Here is a 12,596-nt window from a genome sequence, read left to right as displayed (position 1 = left end):
AGGATAAAAGAGAGAAAATCCCCCCCCCCACAGACAACATCTGTGGTACTTGAAGCTGCGCACATGCTTCTAGGTGTTCAACATGTATACTACAGTATGGCGTCTATCAAAATTACAAATCATCTGCTAAATATAATACTAAACATAAAGATAAAGTTCTTCATGTGAAATATGATTTTATGCCAATGCATCTTTAAGAATTAAATTCACTGAAACTTACCAAAGAACTTTATCAAATGTTCATGGAACAATACGTTTTGCAAACCATGACTGACATGAAAGAAATTCTTATTTACCTAGAAAATGAGACAATATGCTCACGCTTTCGCATTATAAAAAGAACAAAGCAGCGATACAAATTTCTTATTTACTGTTTCGCAGTTGTCTAGTCCAAGTAAGTGACATGCTGTGAAACAGCTGCGCGAGTGAATTCCAAGGCATGAAGACAAAAAAAAAAAAAAAGCAAGAAGAGAGAAGAGAATGTATAAAATGGAATGCCAGCAACAGAGTAACGGAAGGAGAACACTTCTACGATCACGAGGAGGTGTCATGGACTAGTGGATTAAAAATCTATAAGGAGTAATTATACTCTGAGAGGTTGTTATCGAGTGCTATAAGTAAAAGTAATTTAATATCAAACAAATATTCAAAACGGTTCTATTCATACGCAATAATAGCGTATCACGTTTGTTAACAATATTTCACTTCTGTACAGAATAGAGCTGCATGTTTGCTGCATGTTAAAAAAAAAGCTAAAAGAAATCACAAATTAAAATGCCGAACTGTCATGTTTTAAACTAAGAAAACAAATCCTTAAAAAGTGCATTTGTTGTTCTTTGTCTTTTTTGGTGAGTATAATAACTCCGAACAAAGAATCAGACATAATCGCCCACCACAGCTTCATAACCCCTTCCTTAGAAACTCCTCTTCATTGACTGTATGTCTTATCCCATTTTTCTGTAATTTTTAATCAACTTGTCAAATAGTCCTTTGTAATTTTTGCTCTTAATGTTACGAAAAACGTTATTCACTACAAGACAAAAAGATCGCCAGGCATTATGCTCAGCATTGGTCATTTTGTTTACCAGTCCTTGTTCTTGTGAAGCCAACGTCTACCTAATGTTTGACATAAGTAACAGGCCACCTTTCACTTTTGCATTAAACAATTTTGAAAACAAAAATTGAAGGTGTCACCTTGAGGACCCAATGCATTAACAAATTGTTTGACTAGTTCCAGCTTATTTTGGAGTGGTGGAAGCAAGACTTTTTTTCTTGAATCCAAGGTACAGTATTGTTTATTACATCGTATGTATCAGGCTGAATCTCATTTTCTGGAAGTCCATTCTTTTTTCCCTCTTCTGTTTCTCTGCTGCTGCTGCTGCTGCTGTACTGTTCCAGAGGCAGAGAAATTGATGAAACTACCTGTAAACTCAAAAAAGAATCCTGTCATCTTGAAGTCTCCATAGATATCCCATTTATACAGGGTACAGTTATTTATAACACACGCTTCATAATTTTTAGCCTTTCTTCATAAGAACAGAGTAAGTACTAGGGGTTTCCAAAAAGTAATATAACTTTTTTTTTTCTCTCGATGATGTTTAATAATACGAAGTTGAAATTACACACCAAGAAATAAGTGAACGTGTATTACTTCTCCACAAAGTCTCCAGTTTTATTGATTCACTTGTCCCAAAGATGGATCAGTTTATCAATACCAGTACTGAAGAAGTCCGTGCCCACATGCAGTAACCAACATCGCACCGCCTTGATGAACTTCCTCATCCGTGGTGTGGTGAAATGCTTTCCTGAAAGGTGTTGTTTCAGAGGGCCGAACAAATGGAAGTCTGAATGCGCTAAGTCTGGTATGTGGGGGGGAGAGTGACAGAGTTCCTAACGATTGCGACGCAACCACTCATGAGTGGTGTGGGCAGTGTGTGGAGTTGCGTTGTCGTGCAACAAAATCACGCCGCTTGTCAGGAGTCCTGGTCGTTTGCGTCGAATGTTGGCTTTCGGTTTTTCCAACGTTGCACAGTAAAGCTGTGCATTGATTGCTTCTCCCTTCGGCAAAAAATCCACCAACAGAATGCCTTGGCGATCACAGAACACTGTGGCCATGACTTTTCGAACACTGGGAACAGTTTCGATTTTTTTTGCGCACAGGAGATTGCGGATATTTCCAGGTCACGAAGTCTTGTTTGCTCTCCTGAGTAAAGTGATGAACCCACGTTTTGTCTGCTGTGACTATGAGAGAGAGAAAATCCTCGCCTTCCTGGCTGTATCGCAACAGGTTCTCCAGACACATCCCCATGCGTTTTGCTTTTTCCTCCTTTGACAATTGTCAGGGCACCCAGGGGCAGCACACCTTTCGAAAGTCATCGTGAACAACTTCGTGAACAGTCGACTTACTCACGTTCACTATTTGTGCAATTTCACTTGCCTGTTTAATGATGACGCATTTTAATAATGACCATCGCTTGTGTTTTATCCATCCGGCTGAGCTTTAATACACTCCGACAAATTTTATCGGACAATGACGAATTGACAGATATCTTTTAAGTTTCTACAACGTATTAATTTATACGATTTTATCTAGAACGCTTTATAACTGTTTTTTATCGTATACTCTTTTATAATAATATTTTAATTAATTATACTATTTTATTCTTATATTTTATATCTTTTTTACTTGCGCATCATAGGCTTAGACGCTGAAGTGTCATAAAGTCCTTAAACAAAGAAACAAATCTCACCGTGGCCTCTCTACCAAGAGTTACACGTTTTTTTTTTTTTTTTTTTTTCTCCTCTTCGGAAACTCGGACTTTTTTAATTCAGAAGCTGGCAAAGAGACCATAGAATACGTATACCTTACAGACCCAACGCACTGATACATCATGGCCTTAGTCTCTTTAGTGAAAATCTAAAACAAACGAAAACATATCACTCACTGGAGTAGCAGATCGAGCGATGTGTTTATTCCCAGTGCTGTCTTTCAGATGTGTTCCCTGGGTATATATTTTTGAAAAGATCTTCTATCACGGTTGCAGGTACTATGGAAACCATTTAACTTTCTATATACATATTTGGATATATGAAAACTGTCTATCAATCTATCAGCTCTTCCAGTACGTTAAAACCAACCAATCCGCCATTTGCAATCGTTAGTGGTCACCCTTGAATACTGCCATTTTGTTACGTATAAATCTATGAAAATTGATCTTGTTATAATTATTGTAATCAGCAGTATATTTGCATGTTGTACAAGACATTTCTTTTCCTTTCCAGAATCTCAAAAACCTTTTTTCATAATTACTGCTCTGTTCTTTTTCAAAAGGCATCGTACCATTCTTTGATAAGATAAAGAACTCTCTTGCGAGTAGCGCCTTGGAGGTTATATCCGATATTAATTAACTTTCTCACTAATCAAATTTCTCCAACTTTCGTGCCCATCATTTTTACAGTATGAAATAAAATAGCTGCCATTTAATTTCGCATATCACCGTTTTACTTTCAAATAAACGTCTTAATTTTTTAGACACGACAGCTTCTTAACCGAACTAGCTGTCCCATAAATCTGAGAGAAGATTACTTCCTTTAGGAATTAAATTTCATCACGCAGAAAAAAAATATAATATTTTCATTGGAGAGCTTTCTCCCTGCATCTTTTCTTCAGTAAGCGTATCTAAATATTTTACCGACGAAATCGAATTCAAATTACCCATATTCTTGGAGCACCTTGTAATATTTTGCCTCCAGCAAAATTGCCTCATTCTCTATCAATGTTTTACCATTTGTTGCTGAGAAAATTATATCTCATTTGTATTTGTGTCGACTGTTTTATCCCCCAGGGTCCCTTTAATTTCTTTTCCATCCGACACTATCTTTAACAACACGTTGGTTACTTGTAAATTACGGGGCCTTGTCTTGTTATTTATGGTCAGTTACTTTTTGGAGATTATGAATATGTTACTGTGGGAACAAAAATCATAAATAAACGCTAATAATATCCCATAACTCGAATCTATTAAGGCTGAATTTGTTGTAAAATATGCGTCTTCATACATTATGAGTCTACAGGGATTTAGATAAATAAAGTAATGCTGAAATAGCCGTTACGAGTTATGACTTCCATTAAAAAAAGAAAACCTAAATGGAAAAAATATATATATTCTTACCATTTTGTGAATTATTTAGCAAAATGAGTAATTTTTCAAATACAGAAAATGTACTCTTTAACGTGGGAAATCAGAAATTCCTAAGGATTTTTCTCCAAATTTTAGATAACTTTATCAAACCATCATTAGCAATAAGGAAATCGCTATAAGTGCGTTTTGTGGATAGATCGCAACTGCCAGTGACCTGGATGTGACTTTCCCATCTCCAACTTGGTCAAATAATGCAAATTAAAAAAAATCCGTGACCATCCTGAGCCCTCGTCGTTCCCCTATAACTGTAATAGCAGTTATTCTTATCTTGATGTAAACATAGGAACAACTGGAGGTACTGTCTGGGTACTGTTTTGTTTTCTGCAACTAGTGCAAGTTGGAAGAAATCTACAATTGCTTGCAAATATGTTGGAGAACTTTTCGTGGAATTTCCCTTACATTTAAAACTTTTTTGACGGTTTAGGAGAGTTTTTTATCATCGGTGCTAAACAAGTTGAAATATTATAATTAGATCAACAACAATGCCGAGTTCATGTGCCGCTTTTCAAGACGGGCAAGAGAGTTACCTATATTAGGACATTGGTGCCGAATTCATGCACCTCTCGTGGTTAGAATCGCCATCCTCTTCACAACGGGTGGAAAGACATGAGTTCGAGTTCCATCGATGACGTGATGAGTTTTTATGGGCCGTTTTCAGTCCGTGGCTGAGTTAGTCGGTCTCAGGCGTAGATACCAAGGTATTTTTCCCCAGAAACTGGAGCTTTTGCATTCAGCAAAGCAGACAAACCGAGAAGAGAACGCAAGCAATTTATAGACACAATAGGCATGGGTATATGTAAGAAATTACCGGGTGACTCTAAGATAATAGTTTGATTTGTTTTTTTCAACTTGTCTTAAACTTTGTATCATTTCCCTTACCTCAGAGATCACCCTTTTAAAAGTGTTAGCTATGTTTGTATTCTCTTTCCCCTTTTTTTGTCATTTCCCTGCTGAAAAATCAGGGAAAAATAGTATTAGTATTAATCGTGGCAAATGATAGAAGAAAATAACCTATGCAGCATCAGCCAAACGAAGAAAAATTTCCCACATCACCTATCCATTCCCTCCAATACTTTGTCTACGAGATGTTCCTGGAATGTATTCAAACTACCAACTCTCACAAGAACAGATGACGTTCGTTTCAACTATTAGCTACCCGCTGGCTGAAAGCTAACTTCCGCATATCAAATTGCAACCATCTTTCTTCAAATTGAATTATCACCCCCCCTCATGTGCAGTCCGATAAGAGGAAGAATCCCATCATCATTGAGCTTGCTCAATCCATTCAAAGCCTTAAACAGCTAAATGAGGTCATATGGCATGTGTCTCATTTCCAGACGCTGCACTGAAATTTTCAGAAATAAAGCTTTTCCTGGTAAAAGCACCCTTTATTTTGTTCCCTCCACCAATCTCGTTGGCCTCCTCTGCACCTTTTCCAGCGGTGCTACACCCTTCCTAAACTGAGGCCTCCATCCCTGTATACAGTATTCAAGATGAGGCCTAACCATAGCCTTATACAAAGGGATAATCACCTCATTATTATTGGTAGCCTGCCTGCACTGCACAGAAAACTTCATATATTTGGCTGCGCAATTACCGCTCCCCCCCCTCATTTTTTTTTTCATTTTTTTCGCTATCCCGAGTATACACTTGAACGTGCCATTTTCCAGCCCATCTGCCTAATTTTCTAGATCTTGTTGCAGTGCATGTATGTATAACTTATTGTTTTAAAAAGGAATGTGTTTTCTGTCTGAAAATAATTAATTGTAATTGACTGCAGCAATAGTCAATTCTTAGCGATCCTATTTTCTTTTCTGACTCCACAATTTAATTCGTTCTTTCGACATCCTAAAAAATTATTTAAATCATTTTCTGTAAATTATTAAAGTCATTGACTTCAGTGATTGCTCTTCGGAAAGGACTCTTTGTCATTAGAGAACGGGAACATGCTTTCCTCCCGGAAACACTAACAAGCAGCTCCTCTGAATTGCTGTCTAATGTCGCATACTTCGAAACTCAAAGATAATCATTATGATAGGAAAAGAGGTAAGGTTACATGCTTTTGTGGGATTTTCACATTCGTCATATCGAGTGGAAAGGAATAAATGGACAAGAATGGAAGAAATTATTTTTAGAATCCGAAAGAAACTTCAAAAATTGAGTATTGGAACGTTTTGAATATTTGTTTTTTATATATGAATGGAAAGCAATGAATATAATTTTGGGGCCTATATGATTGACTTTTTTAAGGAAGATACACCAACCCAAAATTGGTAGCCCGAGACTATTTCAGGTTGATTTGCAATGTAGTGTCTTTAATAGACACAACAGTGAATATCAAGAATATGATATCCACTGTTGCACCTGTTGTATCTATGGTATATCCATAAATGCGATGATGATGATACATCATCATCATCGCATGGAATAAACCGCGTTCATAATGTTCAATAGGTAGTTAACCAGAAAGTCTCATTAAAAATGAGAAAAGTTGTTTATGAGGTTTCCTATAATGCGCAGTTAAACAAACAACGGGAAATTAACTAATTCCCTTAAGTGGGAACGGATCTAGTTCCTACATTTTCGACAGACCTCGACCATACAAATAGTTTGTTCAATGTTCTGATCTGGAAAGTAATTAGTTCTGGTTTGAGCCATTATGTTGTACAAAAATATGCGGTCAACTGCTTCAACCAACGTGCAGGTTATAAAAGTTGCCAATCAATCCTGATGCTCAAATTATAATGAAGCTATTATGAGAAGTGTCGATGCTGATGCTGCCCCATCTGCTTACTTCTGATTAGAAATTATAAACTGAGGAGGTGAAATAGAAAAATTTGGGGATTTATGATGGGCTTTCAAACAAAAATTTGGAGTAATTGGACAACAAATGAGTAGTCACAGCAACTATTCTGTTTAATGAGTCGCTTGATATTCTGATATGGTCACTATCAAAATGTGAGACCGAACTTGCTAGTGTGCTGATACAAGAAGTTGATTTATGCGAGGTGAAGATCCTTCAGCCACTGGAGGACCATAATCTGCAATTTGCGATTACTGCAATGGCACGATTGCTCTCCTACGTCCTGCTTTGTTTATCTTATGAGCATTTTTTTCACATTCTTCTAGGCGACTCAGTGGGTTTGGGGTTTTCAAGGGCTTCCGGTTTTTCTCCCGGAAATACGTGTTTTTCATCCATCAAATAGGCATACACACCGTAGAATACGCAAATTTGCAGACACAATACCTGATGCCTTAAAGCCTTAGTTGCCTTGGCCCAAAATCCTATAACTCTATCTATAATCACTGATTTAATTAGTAACTGTGATCATAATTTTAAGAGCAGCTTGGTAGACCTGTTGTGAAGTTTATCGCTGTACACGACAATATGGTAGTCATGGCTTGGAAATGTTTAAGATATTTCCTATAATTATTATTTTGTTGTAAAGAATTACTTAGATTAAAAACTCATGGTTAGAAGGGTGAATGAATTGAGCTTTTTATATGCATTTAAGGCGTGTTGTATTAATACAACAGGCCTTTTATGCTGTTCTTAAAATTATGATCACCATTACTAATTAAATCAGTGATTTTAGATAGAGTTGCATGTTTTGGGCAAAGGAAACTAAGACTATGACCTATCGGCCATTGTGTCTGTAAATTGCGTGTTCTGTGGTCTGTATGCTTATTTCAGATATCTGTTATATATTAAAAACATTATTGTGGCGTGTGTGTTTGTGCGTGAAGCCTCACCCACGCATAATAACTTTTACGTTTTCAGCTTGACACCAACTAATTCAAGGTTACATAGCATGATTCTATGGTAGTTTTACTAACGCTTTTAAAGAAAGGTTCGATGTTATTCTCATTGGAATAATATCCATGCTTCATACTGGATGCTTTTACTTCAATCCGCTTTTTTACAATTTTGGTTGCTATGGTTTCTTATCTGGTTTATCTTATAGTCATTATTCAGCAGCATTACACCATACTGCTCCTCCAGTTTCATTAGGAACGATACGTTAAACATCGAGTATAATTCTGTTTAACTCTGTCATAACCTTTATTTCCAATCTAACAGAATTATATCTACGGAGATTAGAGAAAAATCCGATTATTCATTCAATTACGGACTGAATGAAGAAGGAAAGGAATTCAATTTTCCTTCTTTCGTCTCCCTATAATTCATTAATCGTATTTCTGCTAATAGGTTAAATTCTATAAGTGCTCATAAAGAAAGGTTAGAGCTGAAAGATTTGGATTTGGCTAGCGACTTCCGTTTTGACGATTCCCAGAGGAAAAATTACTTTGTGATTTGAGTTAATTGGCAATGCACATTGTCAATCAATTCCATGTTTCAACTACAATAACAATACTCTAATAATATTATATAGGAAAAGTTATCACTTGAATCTTCCAGCTGTTCATTTTTAATAATCTTTTGGTCATTTTCCAACTTTTGTTTGGTGATAAACAAGTTAATCTTCTTAAAACAGGAAGCACATTTCTTTGGCTGCAATCAATAGACGAAGCTACGTACGCTGAGGCACTTATAAATCATCGTTAGTTCATCCCATGATCTTATTAGCGCAATCAATGGCTCTGATTTCTCATTTCTTTCATCGTCCACCATACTACAAACGGAGCCCACTGCAGTCTCGAGAACATAAACCACCATTAGGAAAGCAATAAGCTTAATGGAAAAAGAAAAAAGAAGGCTTTTAAAAGTATCGCTTCAAAAACCCCATTATTCTTAGATCGTGACCTTTCTCTCCATTTTGGTAGATTCTCCGCAATAACAAACAAACAAACAAACAAATCAGAAAACGCACGAAGAAAAGCAACCACAGGAAAAACTTCTTCATGTTCCATTATCTGGGAGTTAGACCATTTCTTCATATTTTTCCGAAATCTTTTTTAAAAAAAATTCAAGCTGGATTTTAATTAATATCGAGATGAATATTTTTCTTTATTTAGTTTATGGGAATCTGCAATGTTGTTGCTTTGAAATGAGGGAAAACAGGAACGGGATAATAAACATTTTGAATACAAAATAAAGGTGTAATTGAATTTAGATGACTACCCAAGAAGGGAAAAGTATTTGAAAGATCGGTTGGATACGATTTTATCTGTGAAAAACTCGAAGAATACTGTAGGGTGTTAAGATATTTTTAGTTGAATTATACTGAGCATTCGAATTAGATTTTAATCTTCGTTATATTTTGTTTTAATCTAAACAAAAACATAAATTGATCTTCATTAAAAAAAGAGCAATGAGTTTACAGGATTTGAGTGAATAATTATTAATCGATCGTGTTTAAATCATATAACAGTACACATAACTAATAAAACTATACTCCCTGAGATCGGCCATGTACAGCCGGATAGAGGAGGCTTGTAAGAATCCTTCGGTCTTTTGCGAATTATACTACGATACAGCCACATAAGGGTTTATTCTGTTTTTCTGTAACCATCTTTGTAATTTCCTCTAGTGCACATATCGTCAAACTAGTATATATTTATTTTCTTAATTTCTTTACAAATTTTCTTAATTTACTTAATTTATTTAACAATAATTAAATAACTAATAACTAATTAATAAAGTAATTTTCTTAATTTAACAAAATTTCTTAATTTATTTAATTAATTAACTAGATATCTAAAATTTTCTTAATTTATTTAACAAACTAATTAATAACTCATAATTAATTAATAACTGATTAATAAATTATTTTCTTTATTATTTAACAAATTTTCTTAATTTATTTAACAATAATTAAATAACTAATAGCTAATTAAATTAATTTTCTTAATTTAACAAATTTTCTTAATTTATTTAACTAATTAATTAACTAATAACTAAATTTTTCTTTATTAATTCAACAAACTAATTTATTTATTTAACAAACTAATTTATTTATTTAACAAACTAATTAATTAACTAATAATAAATTAATAATTGATTAATTAATTTATTTTCTTTATTTATTGAACAAACTAACTAATAATAAATTAATAATTGATTAATTTATTTATTTTCTTTATTTATTTAACAAACTAAATAAAACAACATTTCATTTAAATTGTTATTTTTATAAAAGTCAACATCTTTTATAGAAATGAAAATTTTGAATTTTTGTTTTGAGAAAGTCCAACGAAGTCGTGCTTTTCTGAAAATATACTATATCTAGTGCGAAAAGACTCGTTAATCTCTTCTCACTAATGACATGGTGCAAGTAGACACCAGCAGCGACATTGCAAAATATTCTTGTGGCAATTTCTAAGGTAGTAGTCAGTGTCATTGATGTCACTGATATTTAATGACCACAACTCCACAAACGGACATTATTCAAGAGAATATTTTGTGTGCTTGTTTGTATCTGTATGTTATGACAGTGCGAGTAGGTAATGCTAGGAGTGCCATCTCAATTTATTAGTATTTAAGTGTCTGCTCAAATACATAAATAGTTCGAGAATCCAAAGGATTGTGATTTACAGCATCATAACATAAACTGAAACAACAAAGAGAGAGAGAGTCATGAGGAATCTTCAAAACAAATATCATTGCTAAATTGCAAATTCACAGTAGGGGTACAGTGGGATAAAAGTTATAGACTATTCAGAACAAAACTCCTGCCAGAAACTTTTTTAAATAATCACGAAATGCATTAAAAACAGTTTAGCCGACTAATTAAAATTATTAAATTATATTTATATTAATTAAAAATAACTGTCTGTGGTCGCTTGTTTATTTATTTATTCTATAACTGGCTATACGCCAATTGTTTTCGGACAACTGAATTTTCTCCTGACTTGAAATCACTGGTTGGCTCACCAATTGTGGTCGCCCGTATATCCTCCGTGGCAGACAGGCTCCTCACATCCGTTTCAAATTTTTCTGATGGTCTATCTCTTCTTCTGGAGGCTCTTGGATTGGAAACTCCCTCTCCACGTAGATTTCGTGGCTCACAGACCTTGCATACCCGGCTCAGTCTAGGCAGAACCGGATCTAGATAAGTGTGTAGCTTCCTACACGAATTAATCTTCAGAAATACAGCATAGGATTATTTTTCTAGACACGCCGCTCACCCGACTGATGGCCAACTCCACTTGCACTTTAAACTTTAAACGCACATGTTTACCATTCGTCCCCGATTCCCAAACAAAAGCATCACTTTCAGTCCGCACATCCTCGTGTTCTCTTCCCTCACTACTCTTTTTTTTTTTCTCCATCTTAGATCTCACACACTTCTCACTTTTTCTGAACTCCAAACTTCAACTCGGAAACTCGAACTCAAACTCTCACCCGCACTTGTACTCTCGAACTCTCATCCGAACCCTTTTTTTCCCTCAGAAGTTTGTAACTCCTCCCACATGACTCTCAACCAATACCACTTCTATACTTAATTTTTTACTCCTTCATGCAACAAACCAAACCCCTCTCTTTCTTGTTTACTTCGTACTCCAGCATTACAGCCTTTCGTGTACGCAGAGCGCCTCCAAAAGTACCTATTTTCAAGTTTACACTAAATTTCGACAAGCGTCACCCCTTGCCTAAAATCGTCACACTGGCTCGGTCTTTTTTTGACACAAACGCCAGACTGTCCCGTTAGTTCTATTTCTGTCCAGCTTCGACTTACATCAAACGTTCTTTTCATAACCCTATTTCAGGGTTCTGTTGTCTCCCATCTTAGCAACCCTTTCTCGCTTGTTCACAAATAACCACTCCTTCCCTAGTATGGGCCACAGTTTTGTTTTCTCTCAATTCATCCTCTTTGTACTACTTATTACTTCTTGCTCCAGTTAACTGCTATTTAATGCACACATTTATAACCTCCCTGTTTTTAAATCCATTATTTTCAAACTTCAATAATTCACTATTTTTTTTTGCCCTTCATGAATTTATTTCAGATAAAGTGTCTGTACTCTTACATGCCATTACTGCGATGACGTCGATTATACTTTTATCTTGAACAGTTTTAAGTTTTCCATGGTGTCTTAGATTCTTCACTTTATGTGTCTTATCATACCATGATTTGATAACGTGTCGGAAGATCTACACAGAATAATGGATGGTTCAATAATATCTGTAATTGATATATTGATATCTAAGGTGGTACAATGCGTGATTTTTCTGTCATAAAATCCCAATTATCAGTTTAAATAAATGCTGTTTCCTTTAAATTTGTATACGAATTCGTTCTTAAAAGTTTGGTTTATCTCTGCTTGAAATAGAAACCAGAACACTCTGTAGAAAACGCTTAAGAGAGCTCTTAATAATCATAAAAGACTCATAACTCCAACAAAACTTTTCACTGCATAAAAAAAGCAATCATCCACGAGAACAATTAACTTTTTGTTAGTATCTTAGTGTGAAAAATTACCTAGATGTAA

At 35.0% G+C, this 12,596-nt stretch overlaps 1 protein-coding gene across 2 annotated transcripts in view; it reads right to left on the bottom strand.

Annotated features, from left to right (window-relative positions):
* The window catches only part of LOC150091289 (uncharacterized), a 31,147-nt gene extending 30,834 nt beyond the window's left edge, over positions 1-313 (bottom strand). For both annotated transcript variants that reach the window (XM_090383113.1, XM_090383120.1), the window contains exon 1: positions 221-313. The gene's annotated coding sequence lies outside the window, so the exon portion shown is untranslated. The remainder of the gene's footprint in view (positions 1-220) is intronic.
* Between the last annotated feature and the right edge of the window lie 12,283 nt (positions 314-12,596).

The sequence above is a fragment of the Mastigoproctus giganteus genome, chromosome 1 (assembly GCF_048544385.1).
Source record: "Mastigoproctus giganteus isolate SK-2022 chromosome 1, ASM4854438v1, whole genome shotgun sequence".
Taxonomy (NCBI): Eukaryota; Metazoa; Arthropoda; class Arachnida; order Uropygi; family Thelyphonidae; genus Mastigoproctus; species Mastigoproctus giganteus.
This window is presented reverse-complemented; position numbering and strand designations above follow the sequence as displayed.